Source organism: Sebastes fasciatus, chromosome 13, assembly GCF_043250625.1.
Source record: "Sebastes fasciatus isolate fSebFas1 chromosome 13, fSebFas1.pri, whole genome shotgun sequence".
Classification (NCBI taxonomy): Eukaryota; Metazoa; Chordata; class Actinopteri; order Perciformes; family Sebastidae; genus Sebastes; species Sebastes fasciatus.
Genome location: NC_133807.1, coordinates 14,617,993 through 14,632,050, shown reverse-complemented (window position 1 = coordinate 14,632,050; position 14,058 = coordinate 14,617,993). Strand labels below are relative to the sequence as shown.

At 40.5% G+C, this 14,058-nt stretch overlaps 1 protein-coding gene across 3 annotated transcripts in view; it reads right to left on the bottom strand.

The window, feature by feature from the left end:
* Nucleotides 1-14,058, bottom strand: part of LOC141780465 (thyroid hormone receptor alpha) — a 126,999-nt gene that overhangs the window by 104,384 nt on the left and 8,557 nt on the right. For all 3 annotated transcript variants that reach the window (XM_074655712.1, XM_074655709.1, XM_074655708.1), the window contains exon 3: nt 5,510-5,599. The gene's annotated coding sequence lies outside the window, so the exon portion shown is untranslated. The remainder of the gene's footprint in view (nt 1-5,509; nt 5,600-14,058) is intronic.

The following is a 14,058-nucleotide window of genomic DNA, read 5'->3' as shown; positions in this document are numbered from 1 at the left end:
CGGGCCGACTCTGCGAACTCCACCGGTTGAAGATTGTAAAAATATTTTCAGTTCATTATGAAACTGTGGCAGACCGCCTTTGACCTCATTTGAATATTTGAATGTGGTTAAAATCATCACTGAAACTCAGGCTAATGGATTTACTGATTAACAGATAGTCTATATGAAGAAAGGTGTTCATATTGAAGAGCCAAATCAAAAAATTCTGATTCGGGTACAGCCCTAATTGTATGTACATATATTATGAGGTGGTGAGAAACTTAACATTACACTCAGCAAATTTGATTACGGCTGTGATGTACTTTACATACTTGACCGCACTCCCCACTCCAGCTGACATAGTGAGTGTATTGACTTAGTGCTTCTATGTCCTAATTTTTCAGTGCAAATTTATAGTGCAAGTTTGTTTAAGTGGTGAGAAACTGAACATGACACTCAGCAAATTTGATTATTGCTGTGATGTACTTTTATAATGAAATCAATACATTTCATTTACATTTTCTTAATGCAAGCTTTGTTGTGTTCTTTATCACTAGTTTATACATGAGTTGACAATTCATCATGTACTATTTGGAGACACCAAATTTCTCTTTTGGGTCTCGAGTTGAAAAAGTTTGGGAAGCCCTGTATTAGAGAGCTTTAAGTTTTACAGTTTTACATTTGATGAGGGATTCAAAAGGATTCAGATTCGATAAGCTGACTTGATACTGGATTCAGATTTGATAAAATACTTTCGAATCCCAACCCTACCAGACTATAATAGTACCATTTATTTCAACCTGCAGCATCATTCTCATCCATCATTTCTCTGCTCTATATGTATTTATTACACGCATCAGAACCATGCCATCACATTGACCTTTCTCAGTGCCAAGTGCAGGACAGTTTTGTTGAACAGAAAGCTAATATGACCGCACCATAACCCCACTAATATTCCAGTTTCTCTTTGTTCAGCCAATCCTGGTGCTCTTTAGAGGGGCAGTTAGTGACAGTGACTGCATGACCCACCACTAACACTTGAACAGCTGTGCTGCTGTGGGCCTGGATATTAATGCTGGAAAAAGAGTGGACTTAGATTTACACGTTATCATGGCGACGCTCATTAATTCAGATTTTATTATTCAAAATATAACCGGCACGCCATGTTGTGCAGCGCCCGTCCAGCTTTTTGGTTGCTCACACGCATCCAGATCCGTGTTGCATGTGAGGAAATTAGGACAGCGAAACGCAGCCACGGAGGTACTGAACATGTGTTGTAAATTTGCATCGAGGGAACCCACGAGCGCGAAAATAATTTGGGCCGGGTGAGACAAAGTTATATCAAATCAGATTAGATGCGCCATCATGTCGCAATACGTCCCTGTCACATCACATCAGAGCGTCAAGAGCGTCTATCTGTGACTCCCGCCGCTGCTAATCTCTCTGCTCTGCTTTCCCCACATTCACTCAGCAGGGGCAATAAGGCCATACAACCATTATCCACTGTCTGTGCGTTTCTCCAACAGCAGGGGAGGTACCACTTTACAGTCAACACACATACTCACGCACCTCTTGTACTGCACCGATAATTCAAAGACAGTGGGTAATGGTAACAGTGTTTCCCCTTGGTTGACTGCTTTGGGGCGTGCTGATGGGCCGGGAGGGCTAACCCAATTAAACACTCATCCTACCACCACACAAAATCCCGTTCTCAAATTCAACACTTTAAAGTTCCTTTAAAGTTTCTTTAAATATTTATCAGTCACTTTTTCGAACTCCACATGAACCACTATTCACATCAGCATGAATTTAGATCCACCGCACAAAATACGTCACTTCTATTTCTTGCCTCCAAAACGTGTGGTGAAGAACACCAGCAGCGAATGCCGGGAGTTGAGTTTTCATTAAAACTAAATTATGACTGGCGTGTTAACTGCATGCAAAATGAATCAGAGCACACAAGGACACATTGCCTCTTGAGTTACCACATGACCGGTGGCTGACAAGTGTTCACCCCACATAGAACGCACAGAGGGTACATTGCATCGCTTAAAGCAATCTTCACGGAGAAAAATGAGGGCAAAACGGCGTCGCCGATCCATTTTTAAACGGAATATTCTAAAAAGGACATTAATTATAGTGTGAAATTTCTCACTCAATAATTCTGCAGTGGCGCTGAATATTGGGGAAACACTTGGCAAGAAACCTTTGCTGCTCATGTATAACCAACACAGAGCAATCAAAGGATGATTAGGTCTTATACAGGACATGTTTGTGTCTCTATGTGTTTTATTAAAATATTGAATCGCGATTAATCACATGATTGTCCATAGTTAATCGGAAATGAATCACACATTTTTTATCTGTTCAAAATGTACCTTAAAGGGAGATTTGTCAATTATTTAATACTCTTATCAACATGGGAGTGGGTAAATATGCTGCTTTATGCAAATGTATGTATATTAGAACACAATTAACAACACAAACAATGACACATTTTGTCTAGAAACCCTCACAGGTACTGCAATTAGCATAAGAAATATGCTAAAATCATAACATGGCATACTCAAACCCAACAGGTAACAACAGCTGTCAGTGTGTCAGTGTCTAAAAAAACACAAGTTGCATTAATGCATTAAAGAAATTAGTGGCGTTAAAACAAATTTGCATTAACGTGTTATTAACGCGTTAACTTCGACAGCCCTAGTATATACACATTTATACACTTATTTTCTAGTTATATTTATTATGTAAAACTAACTGATATCCAACGTTTTCTATTACCGTCACCTGTAATAATTAAGTTGATTGTAAAATATTCTGTTTCATAGCTTCATTATATATTACTATTTTTAAGCAAATTTGACGGATCCCTACCAAAACAAACGTGTCCAATTAATATGGTATTATTGGATCATTGCTGGAAAAAAACACTAATCAGTTAAACATCCGCAAAGGGTTTTATTTGTTAATCTCATTAATAGGGACAAAACATTATTACACAAGAAGAAGTAATGCAACAAATGTAATCTGTTAATTTATAACCATATAGTATAAATAACCTACTAAGTGATTGAGTTTAATTCGGTATTGTATTTTTACACTATTACTCCTGTGATTTCACTGTATGTAGGAAGATTTTCAACTGGAAATGTAATGTTGTACATATCAAGATCATATTAGATCAAGAGACCTAAAACCAGTAACAAGACTGAGAGTCTAAAGCAACAGCTCTGAGAGGCTGTCGCCGGCGCGGAGGCAGAAAAACGGCTTAATCTGCTAATGTAGAATGAGAAGATGTACATTATTTATTAGGAAATAAGAGGCCCATAGAATCATTCATCGACTAATCAGACAGCATTGTCATCATACTGCAAAAACATGCTAGCGTGAGCAAGTTATAGACTTTAAGATAAGATTTCCCAAACATTGAACCAGCTAATAAGCTCATGTCAAGGCATGTGTCAGTATCTAATTAAAAAGATCTACTTAAGACTTTCTCTAGCGAAAAGCCCACAGGCTTCTCCTGTGTGCTGCCGCTGACGGACACCTCTTCTTCTTCTCCTACTTTGTTGCTGCGTGCTGTGCCCTGCAGGCACGGCACAATTATCCCACTGAGGAACTAGAAAAGTGCTCTAAACAAACCACAACTGGCGAACCCCCCCACCCGTCTAGACAGCAAGCGTATCAGGCGTGTTTTTTTCACTCACACATCTCACGCGACATATACGCTCTCATTTCAATCCGTGCAGCTGTCTGCACCAGCTCCGTGCAGGCTCGCGTCTCACGGGCGTAACTGCGACCTGAAGCGGTTTACGCTTCAAGTCTTATTTTTCCGAGAATACGCGTGAGGTTGATGCCCAATGAAAAGACGCTGAATAAATATATTTATCTACATTTTCTGCTCTCTGGCTCTGTCCACTTCTGCCCAGCAGCTGTGAAGCAAGACACAGGACCTACCGGTCGGTTAAGAGGAGTGAGGAGTCTGCTGTCAATAACGCTATAAAAAAGTAAAAGAAAATATGTTTTTCAAAAAGTGTGAATCACCACAACCACGAGAGGTCCTTGAGCATAAAATGATTAGGTTGATGGGTCCAGTAGTATGTGAGATTAGCTGTGGACAGACAGACACACTCACACACACAAGGCCCAACACATAATCTCCTAATAAAATGCTGAGTGTACTTACAGTATCTGTTACAATTTCTGCCTGAAATAACCCGTTTTACAGCACACTGTGTCACAGATATATGTACAATTAGCTGCATCATATGACACTGTGTCATTCAATGTGTGCAGACATGAGTGTCTGCATGTGTGTGTGTGTGTGTGTGACTGAATTTTCACTTTGTTTTTATTCAACCTTTCTTCAAAGCTGCAGTCGGTAACTTTGAGCAATATGATAACAAGTTATTTTCATGAAACTGTCACTATATCATGACAGTAGTACATGAGACAGGTAATCTGCCTCCTCCCAGTGCTCCTAACGGCATAGAGAGGTGAAGTCCCGCCCCTTTCAGTGGACCACCCTGGGACCTTATTTCGGAAAAAATATGAACGGTAGTCAACAGCAAAAGACAAATATTTTGAATTGCGGCCTGAATCACACATACCATGTTTGTCAATTTAAAGTCAAGGAAGTCGTAGTTTGTCGTAAAACTGTACAAGGCTATGATAATACGTAATTAGAAAGACTACACACCCAAAAGCCACATAAGTGACGTCTCTCTCTCTGAAGCTACGATGCCTGTGTGTTTCCTACAGGGATGGACTCACACCAGCAACGGGTCTCGCTCGTTATTTTTCTTCCCAACTGATAAAAAGACCAGGAGTCGCTGGATAAAACACATCGGGTAAGATAACGTTTCATTTGTGCGCGGAACATAGATAAGTTAGCTAGCTAGCTAGTGTTGCCGACGTTTATTTTTCGAGACGAGAGATGTAGTTCACCGAGCGGTTTCACGCAAAACTTAATGATAGTACGACATTGACTTGCAAAATTATCTTTTAAATTGACAAACATCATATGTGTGATTCATGGCACAACGGGATCATAAAAGTATTTTTCTCTCGCTGTTGACTACGGTACAGATTTTTTTCCGCAATAAGGTCCCATCGGGGTCCACCAGAAGGGGAAAGACTTCGCTTCTCTATTTAGTGTTTATTGGTTGGCTAACCAGCTTAGAGGTGCATTACCGCCACCAAGTGGGAACTGGAGTCGCTACACGCTCATTCGTGGACAGTTCCATTATGTGCCACTTTTGAAGCGTCAAGTGCGACACCTAGTGGTAACATTCGGTTTCAAACTTTTTACACCTGCCCAAACCTACCTGCTAAGATTTAAAAATTCACAGGAGAGAGTTGTATTGCTGTAAGTTATGGCATCCACATTATGAGTAAGTTAGATTGAAAACCATCTACTAATGCAGATGACTTACACTAGTGGGGCATTTGAGAGAAACTGGGTTTGGTAAGTGGTCGGCCTGCTACTACATTCACATGCTATGATGCTGAACAGAAAAGAACCAACCTGGTGCTGTGAAGATGGCGGCCAGTCTCGCTCAGTGACGCTAACATCAGGCAGCGCGTCGTTCGTTGAAATAGATGTTCTTGTGCCAGTCTGAAACATCAGAAAAAATATTAAAAAAAACGTTTCTTGAAAATGTGGCATTGAAATATATATTTTTTTCTCCGATCGATACATTTTTCAGTGAATAAAGAACCCTATTTAAATCTGGACTACAAAGCCTGCACAGCTGCTTATTGATCCAGCCTCATTATCACGTTAAACTCACCAGGGGACACCGGCTCGAAATCATTCTGTATTAAATCATGTGAAGCTGGAGAATATATAAGACAGCACGGAGAGAGTGTGTGTGTGTGTCTTTGTTATACTTGTTAAGCTGATTTAGTTTAAATGAAAAGGGAGAAGAAAAAAAATCTACTCATGATCTGAATGTTCAGACTTCTTTAACTCGTGCCTCAAGTCAGATCACATGGCTCTGATATCAGGAAGAATTTCCCGACTCGTCTAAAAAACAAGACCTTTTCCTCAGTTGAATATCTGCAGCCGGCTTTGACCCGTTGAAGCTGAATGAAAATACAGAACGCACTGAATCTACTAACTAGTGAAACGGTGGGTGTTAATGATATAGCCTAAGTGACAGGCAGCGCGAAGCCGTTGGCCCGTGGCAAATCCTGCACCAGGACCAAAAGAAACGTCTAAATTACTAAACAAACATCACGTTGACCCAAAGCTGACCTTCACCGTCAGGCTAACTGTTATTTCCACTCCATTTACCTCATATGGAGAGTGTCTAGCCTGGCTACTGCCGCTTCCACATACAATGTCTCAGACTTAGGCTGCCACTTCCTCCAGTCATCTGGATTCAGAGTCTTAAAGAGGACCTATTATGCTTATTTTCATGTGCATACTTGTATTTTGGATTTCTACTAGAACATGTTTAAATGCTTTAATGTTCAAAAAATGCTTTGTTTTTCTCATACCGACTGTGCTGCAGTACCTCTTTTCACCCTCTCAAACACTCTGTTTGACCTCCACTCTAACTAGCTTTGTTTATAGGCAAAACTAGCTGCTAGGCAGGTTTTATGCAAATGTGTTACTTGGTGACATCACCGCGTTACGGAAGAAAAGGCGGAACTTCAATCAAAGCATTTCAAGCAGTTCAGGAGCGGTGTTTCTGTAGGGGAGAGTAACTCCCTTTGGTGTGAACTTTGGTCTTTGTAACTTTGCAGACCTTTTGCATGCACAAAAAACTATATAACACACTAAAGGAAAGGGAAAAAGTACAAAATCATAATAGCATAATAACAAAGAAGTATTCAAAAATACAACATTTTTACTGTAAAAATCTAGTAAGAAAATCTGAAAACAAAAAAACGAGTGACGAGAGCATGGGGTGCTAGCCAGTGGTGAAACAGTATTTGTCCTGAACTGAATGTTTTATACTGAACGGTTTGGTATGGCTTATGAATTAAATAATTTCCGTCTAATTGGCTTAATACCTTCTAATTAATCATACGTCTTAGAATGTGCAGAACATAAATACTCAAGTGGAAGAGTTCCAACCTAACTGCTTTGGCAAAGAGACAGTTGTTGTCCATTAGCTTGACCATGCTAGTCAGGTTAGCCCCTGGATGTATTGCTCATAAGATAAACACAAATGCAAAAAACTGAGCTGGAGGAGCCTCAAATGTTGTTTGGATTTTTAGTTTGAGATTAGTGCTTTGGATCTAGTGACACTGGACATAGAGTGGGATGGTCGAAAATGTGTGGCGACCAGTTGAAGCTGGGTGACATTATGTCTTTGGAGATGCAAACAGTCGAACACGCTACTTAATTTGTGACGGCATCACCCCTTATTGGTCCACAATAGGGCTTGAGCACCGCTATAATGGTCCTGCTAATGGTTTCTTGCTGTACCAAAAACGTACAAACTCAAATTCACTCAGAGCATTTCACTGAAAGGAAACTAAAATAGCTTACAGCAGTTACGCGTTAACACAAATTCATTTTAACGCCACTAATTTCTTTTAACGCATTAATGCAATTGATCTTTCGGAGGTGGTAGCTGGCTCGGTTTCAAAGCTAGAGTGAAGATACTGGCATCATATGAAACTAGAAAACTTAAGGAATCCATTGGTTCCGACCATGTCGTACTAGCCTGAAGGAGCGAAGGAGGTTAAATAACGCTCCAAACTTGCCTAAATTTTGGAGAGAAAAACCTGTCATGGCCATTTTCAAAGGGGTCCCTTGACTTGAAAATGGGTTCTGTGGGTACCCATGAGTCTCCCCTTTACAGACATGCCCACTTTATGATAATCACACACAGTTTTAGTTATGATTTGTGCAATTTTTTTTATGCTTAATGCAGTACATGTGAGGGTTTCTGGACAATATTTGGCATTGTTTTGTGTTGTACATACAGTTGCATAAAGCAAGCATATTTGCCCACTCCCATGTTGACACGAGTATCAAACACTTGACACTGTAAGGTACATTTTGAGCAGATAAAGAAATGTGTGATTATTCATGGACAACCATGCGGTTAACCACGATTAAATACTTTAATCGATTGACAGCCCTAGTTCCCTAGTTACAACTGTCGCAAATTTGCATCACTGCTGGTATTAATAGATTGTATGTGAAAAATTCAGGCGAGTATTTCGCATTTCCGTGTTGTTTATTCAACACGCCCCCGATGTGTAAAGGCCTTTACACACAGTGCTTGCTGTGATAAATGAGGTATTTTAAAAGCTTTCATGAGCAGAGGAAGAGTTGACAAAGCGATGTTCAGAGGTTATCTGAGGAGAAAAAAAATAAAGAACAATAACTGCACTGGTAATATGCGACTAATAAAATCCATTAGACCCAGCTCAGTTTAGATCCTCTCTGGTGAGGGCTTACAAGAGTGAGGGGGGGGGGGCGGGATTCCAACTTTGTGGATTTACGCCTGGAACATGACCTTTATTGCCCGGTACCTCCCTTGTTTCAGTCTCTTTCTGTCTTGATCTTGATTCCCTGCACTGTGTCTCTCTCCCATCTCTCTCAGATGTTGACAACAGCCGGATGCCAGGAAAATAGAAAAAAGTCACGGCGCGAGCTTTACTGTACAACACTGCAGAAACCCCCCCTGAGGGGAAGGGGGAAAGGCCTCGACCTCTCTGCAGAGGTTCATTCTGAGCAGGGAGTCCGTCCCTTTAATGTAATCCCTGGACCACTTCCTGTTTTGGCCACTCCCGACGCCGGTCTCGGTTCCTTTCTCCATAGGACAGAGAGTGCAACTGCGTGTGTTGCATACGGCAAGGATCTGTGTGTACTCTCCGAGAACATTTTGTGAATGTGTGAGAGCGAGAATCCTCCCTGGAGGTGCAAGAGCTTGTTATAAAGTCTCTCTCTCATCCCGCTGAAGCAGGTTTTTTTTGTCTTTCCTTTTATCCACTGAAACAATACAAGCCCCTCGAGAGATGCTACCGAAAGAAAGAAAGAGACTGCGCAGAGTCAGGGACGGAGGGAGGAGAAAGAGAACAGAGGCTGCCACGGCGAACACAGCGACAGCAAACATGCCGTCACTAACCGATGATGCCGTCCCCCTCTGGGCCAATCAGTTATTTGAAGAATGGCGGAGTGCACCAGTGTGACGGCTGCACCTGCTGTCACACAACTGTCGGTAACCCTCCTGCACTCACTTGAGTTTTCTTTACAGTTCAAACTTTTCTCCTCATTTACTTGGTTGAACTTAAAGGTTTAAAAAGGTACAGTGTGTAAGATTTGGCGGCATCTAGTGGTGTGGTTGCAGATTGCAACAAACTGAGTAACCCTCCGCTCACTCCTTCCTTTCCAAGACTGCGGTAACATGAACTACCGAGTCCAAAGCCGTGGAAACGCCATTTGACTCGGTGGAGGGCGGCTGTAGCTCAGTGGGTAGAGCGGGTCGTCCTTTACCCACAAGGATGCCGGTTCAATCCATGGGATTGAACACTGCTCCTAAAATACTTAGGATGGGTTAAATATGCACTCCTGACTGCCAGGAAGTTATCATAGCCTGAGTTTAGTTCTGATTAGTTGACCTTGTAACCTCGTTGCATATTTTGTAAACGGTTTCATTTTTAGGTGAATAAAACCTGTGACTCCTCATGCCTGCCAGCTCAGTCCCTCACGCAGTGAGATTAGTTTAATTAAAATCTGATCGCCGGCGTCTGGGATGATAAGTGGATGAACAAATAAATGATTGACGTAACGCCCCTCTTTGGGCCAATCACTGTAATTTCAACGCAGGGAGACACATTGATGAGATGCATCATTTCCTCGAGGTTTGAGCTAATTCGATCAGAGGCGTGTGAGATATCAAGTGTGACACATGGACTAACAATTGTTAAGATTAACACGCCCCTGAGTGTTGATGCTGAAAACGCTGGAGTGCGTTTAGTTAAAATCGTATTTGTGGTGTCTGAGGTACCATGCGTCACAAACAAACCCAATAGCATACTGATCTTGTTTAGTTCTTACTGATAAAAGATTGTGCATTGTCAAAGAGAGACATAAGGCCAACAAATAAATAGAATATAAGAAACAATTAGACAATTATTTCTTGCTATTGTCTTTTTTTTTTTCAGAAAATATACCAAATGGTACAAAAGAACCATTATGTTGCATTCACACCAAGAGCGAATCGAATTTCGCATCGCTTTACTCGCGCGAATTGGACCGCCGAGATCATTTGTGTTCATTCGCGTTACTCACTCTAGACGCGTCAGAGAGGAGACGGGGCTTGTCTCCATAGATCACAACAACCATTTTCAACATTTCCGCCATCAACTATGAAAGAAATAACCACTGTTGCTGCTTTGTACATGTTGTAGAAGTCCCAGATATGTGGGAAACCAAACGTTGACGTGTCTGGGTTCATACATCACCTTGCGGGAAACTCTGTGAATTTCACCAAGCCGTATTCACATACAGCGCCATTGCACTGACTATATCGAAACAAGCTACACAATTCTACTGCGTTATGAACCCAAAATAAACAGACTGTGCTGTGATTTAATTGCAATAAACGGATCAAAAGGATGCCGAAATAACAACATAACGATGCCGATTTGTAAAAAGTCTGAATTCATGTTTTGTCAGGTCTGTCCGTAAAACGAAAAGCAAACAACTTTTAAAATGCTGGTTTTCTGAATGGATTTCGGATCGGTCAGTGCCAGGCTTTGCTTACACCGTAGCTGGTCCATCAACACTCAACATAATGTCATGTAGGCATAAATACAGCAGCAACGTTGTTGTTTATACCATAGACAGTCATACATACATTTATACACAGAGTTTCGTCCGGTCTCTGTACAAATATGAGGTACTATCGTAGTTCTGTGTGCCTGCCAATGGCCACAATAAGTTTGCCTTCTATCTCTGATTCATCAGGACATCGTTGACGATAGCAACGAAAAGTTCGCTTCACACTTGGTGTGAATGCACCATTAGTGCTGCGTTTTACAGCACTAGTGTATTTAGATACCTGAATATTTGATAAAGAATGAGTAAACAAGATTATGAATCTGACCATTTGATGCCAATTTTTGGTACTTGACAGTTCTTAATACGGTGCACATACTGCACAGTGGTACCAAAACATTAAGATTAAAGCTACACAATTTTTTTATTTTTATTATCAACAATATGTAATGTGAAAAGATTAGCACATAGTGACGAACCCACAGAGAGTTATCACCCAACACTGAACTTACCCTCGGCCCTACGCAATGTTACATCATGTTTTAGTTTTACAGCCCCGGAAGTTTAATGTTGTTGTTCACATCCAAGTAGCCTATAAAAAAATCTATTAGTACTTTCTTTACAAGAGGTAGACAGCTAGACGCACTGCTAATAGCAGGGATTATGTTTTCCCAAGACAAATTCCAATCTTCTCTGCTTTGTTCCAGACCTTAATATCTTTAGGTCCTTGGCCAGTTTTCAAGATAATAGGCTCTGTTTAAATCCCCTTTATATTATCCTGCCTTTATCCCACATTACTGACGGACACAGTGGATACCATTGTGGTGTACAGGGCCCCCTACGATCATGTAAATGTTTTAGTTGGAATCTACGACTCGGGAGACAATTCTTTTAACTCGTATCTAGAAACAGCGTTGCCCTTTTTACATTTACAATCTGTCTCTCACATAATATATATATAGCTACACTAGAGCTGGGTGTTGTGTACAATCTTTTCAATATTCATAATAATACAACACCCATCCTTCAGTACTAATACACTAATTTAACTGAACCAGTCCATTTAGCGATACCTGGGCTTTGGGTATCGGTCGATACCGAGTACTGATCCGATACCCGTGTTTAATTAATAAGCTGTGTGGAAGTGACTGGGATCATTCTTTGATGTGTAAGGCAACATCAGACTTGACTTCAACATTGCTTTCCTAACTATGTAAAACAAAATGTTACAAATATATATATGGATATAAACTTACTGAATTATTTATTATTAAAATAATAAATCGTACACCAGCAACTTGGTAAAAAAATCTTCAAAATTAAAAGGAATTACAATTCAAGTGTAAACCTTTTAAATGCAGCATCAAATCAGTCAAATCTTAAAACAGGAATTAAAATTCCAGTATATAATGTATATAGTGTAGTATTTAAACATAGAATTAAATAGATTGGCCCCATTGTCACCAGGGATGCACCGATACCGATATCGGGACGATACAGACTCAAATAGCTGGACTGTGTATCTGTGAGAATGGGGCTGATCTATTCTATGTTTATATACTATATATATTATATACTTTTGCTTTTTAATTCCTGTTTAAGATATCGATATCGGTGTTTGTGCATTCCTATTTTTTTTCATCAACATACTTTGAGACATATAAACTTTTTTCTACAAAACTGTTTTTTTTAAATTTAGCAAAGGAAGTCTTCAAGTTTTCAACGAGTGGAAACACAAAATGCCAAAGCGATCAATCCAATATTTGGCGAGACACTTCGGTCTTGGCTAAAGTGCTGGACTGGCCGCCGAACGGAGAGGCCAACATTGCCATAAATAGAGCCAATAATGAAATTCATAGCGGAGCAAAAATATGCAAGACATTTGAAAATACACAGATCATTTACAGCTTCATAGGCGTGGAGCATAGAGGTAAAAAGCTCATCAAGACAAGCTCTTGAGCCAGGAAAAACAGTCTGCCTCAAGGAGAATCTGTTCCACTTTGTATCTTTAATAGAGGAATGTGAGTTAAGCACTTATTATATTCTGTAGTCAAACCTAACCTGACCCGCCAGATGGTTTGTTACACAGAACCATCTGAGAAGCCGTCATTGGAAACTGTTTGGAGGGGGGCAGGCACTTTCAAAAAAATACTTGGCAGGTGATTCGATGAACCATCTGTCAATCAAACTAATGAAAGCAAAACAACGCCCTCAGTGCCGCTCTTTGCTCTTCTTTCAATGAAGAAGTACTCTCCAATTATGATATAACTGATGCTGTTGCAACATCTACGTTAACTTCTTCAGGAGCCGCCATTGTTGTTTAGAACAAACAGTCACCTCTCTGTGTCGCCTCACCATCTCACACACCTAAACCACGCCCGTAGCTGCCAATAGCTCCTCACAGGACGCTTATTGGTATGTTGTCTGGCAAGCCAGACACAAACGCATTACTTGAAGCCTGGAAAGATTCATTTCGCGTGACATTTGATCCCACAATTCTCGTGTGATCTTAAGTCAAACCATGAACCCCATACAATTTAGAAATTTCCAATAATTCTGATTAATAACAGTGTGTCCCCAAACACATGCATTTGCACTAATACAACACTTTCCCATACCTGATTCCAATTGTTTAATGCTATGTTTTGAGTACATATTCCTTTAAAGCTAGGGTTGGTAATCTTGAGAAACTAGCAAGAGTAGAGTAGTAGCTAGATTTCAACATTTTTAAATGTTTAAATTATCCTACTGAAAAACCCAGCCCAGTGTTGCCAACTCTTTTGCAATGACAGTATGTGGCCAACTTTTTTTTGGCATGTCGCACTAGCCAGGCTAGCCGTTTCCCCGTTTCCAGTCTTTATGCTAAGCTAAGCTAACTGGCTGCTGGCTTTAGCTTCATATTTAACGAGCAGATATGAGAATGGATTTCTTCATGGCAATCAAGCAAAACTGTATTTCCCAAACTGTTGACTATTCCTTTAAGAAACTAGCAAAAGTACACTAGATTTAAAAAAAAATATCTAAACGACAAACCCAGTGTTGCTGACTCTTTTCCAATTCCGAAAGTAGCCAGCAGCATTAGCTCCAAAAACAACAAAGTTGTCAAGTCAGCAACACTGACAGTCCATCCATTCAGTCCATTCAGTCCATTCAGCCACTCCCCCAAAATGATCACAATGAATGTAAACAACAAACATGGCTATTGTTAGTACTCACAGCTGTCAAACTATCAGCTTGTAGAAGACTCCGGTGACGCGCAATGAGTGCATTTAATCCGGGCCAAATCCTGCGACAGCCACAGATACCGGATTCTTTTTCTTTTATAG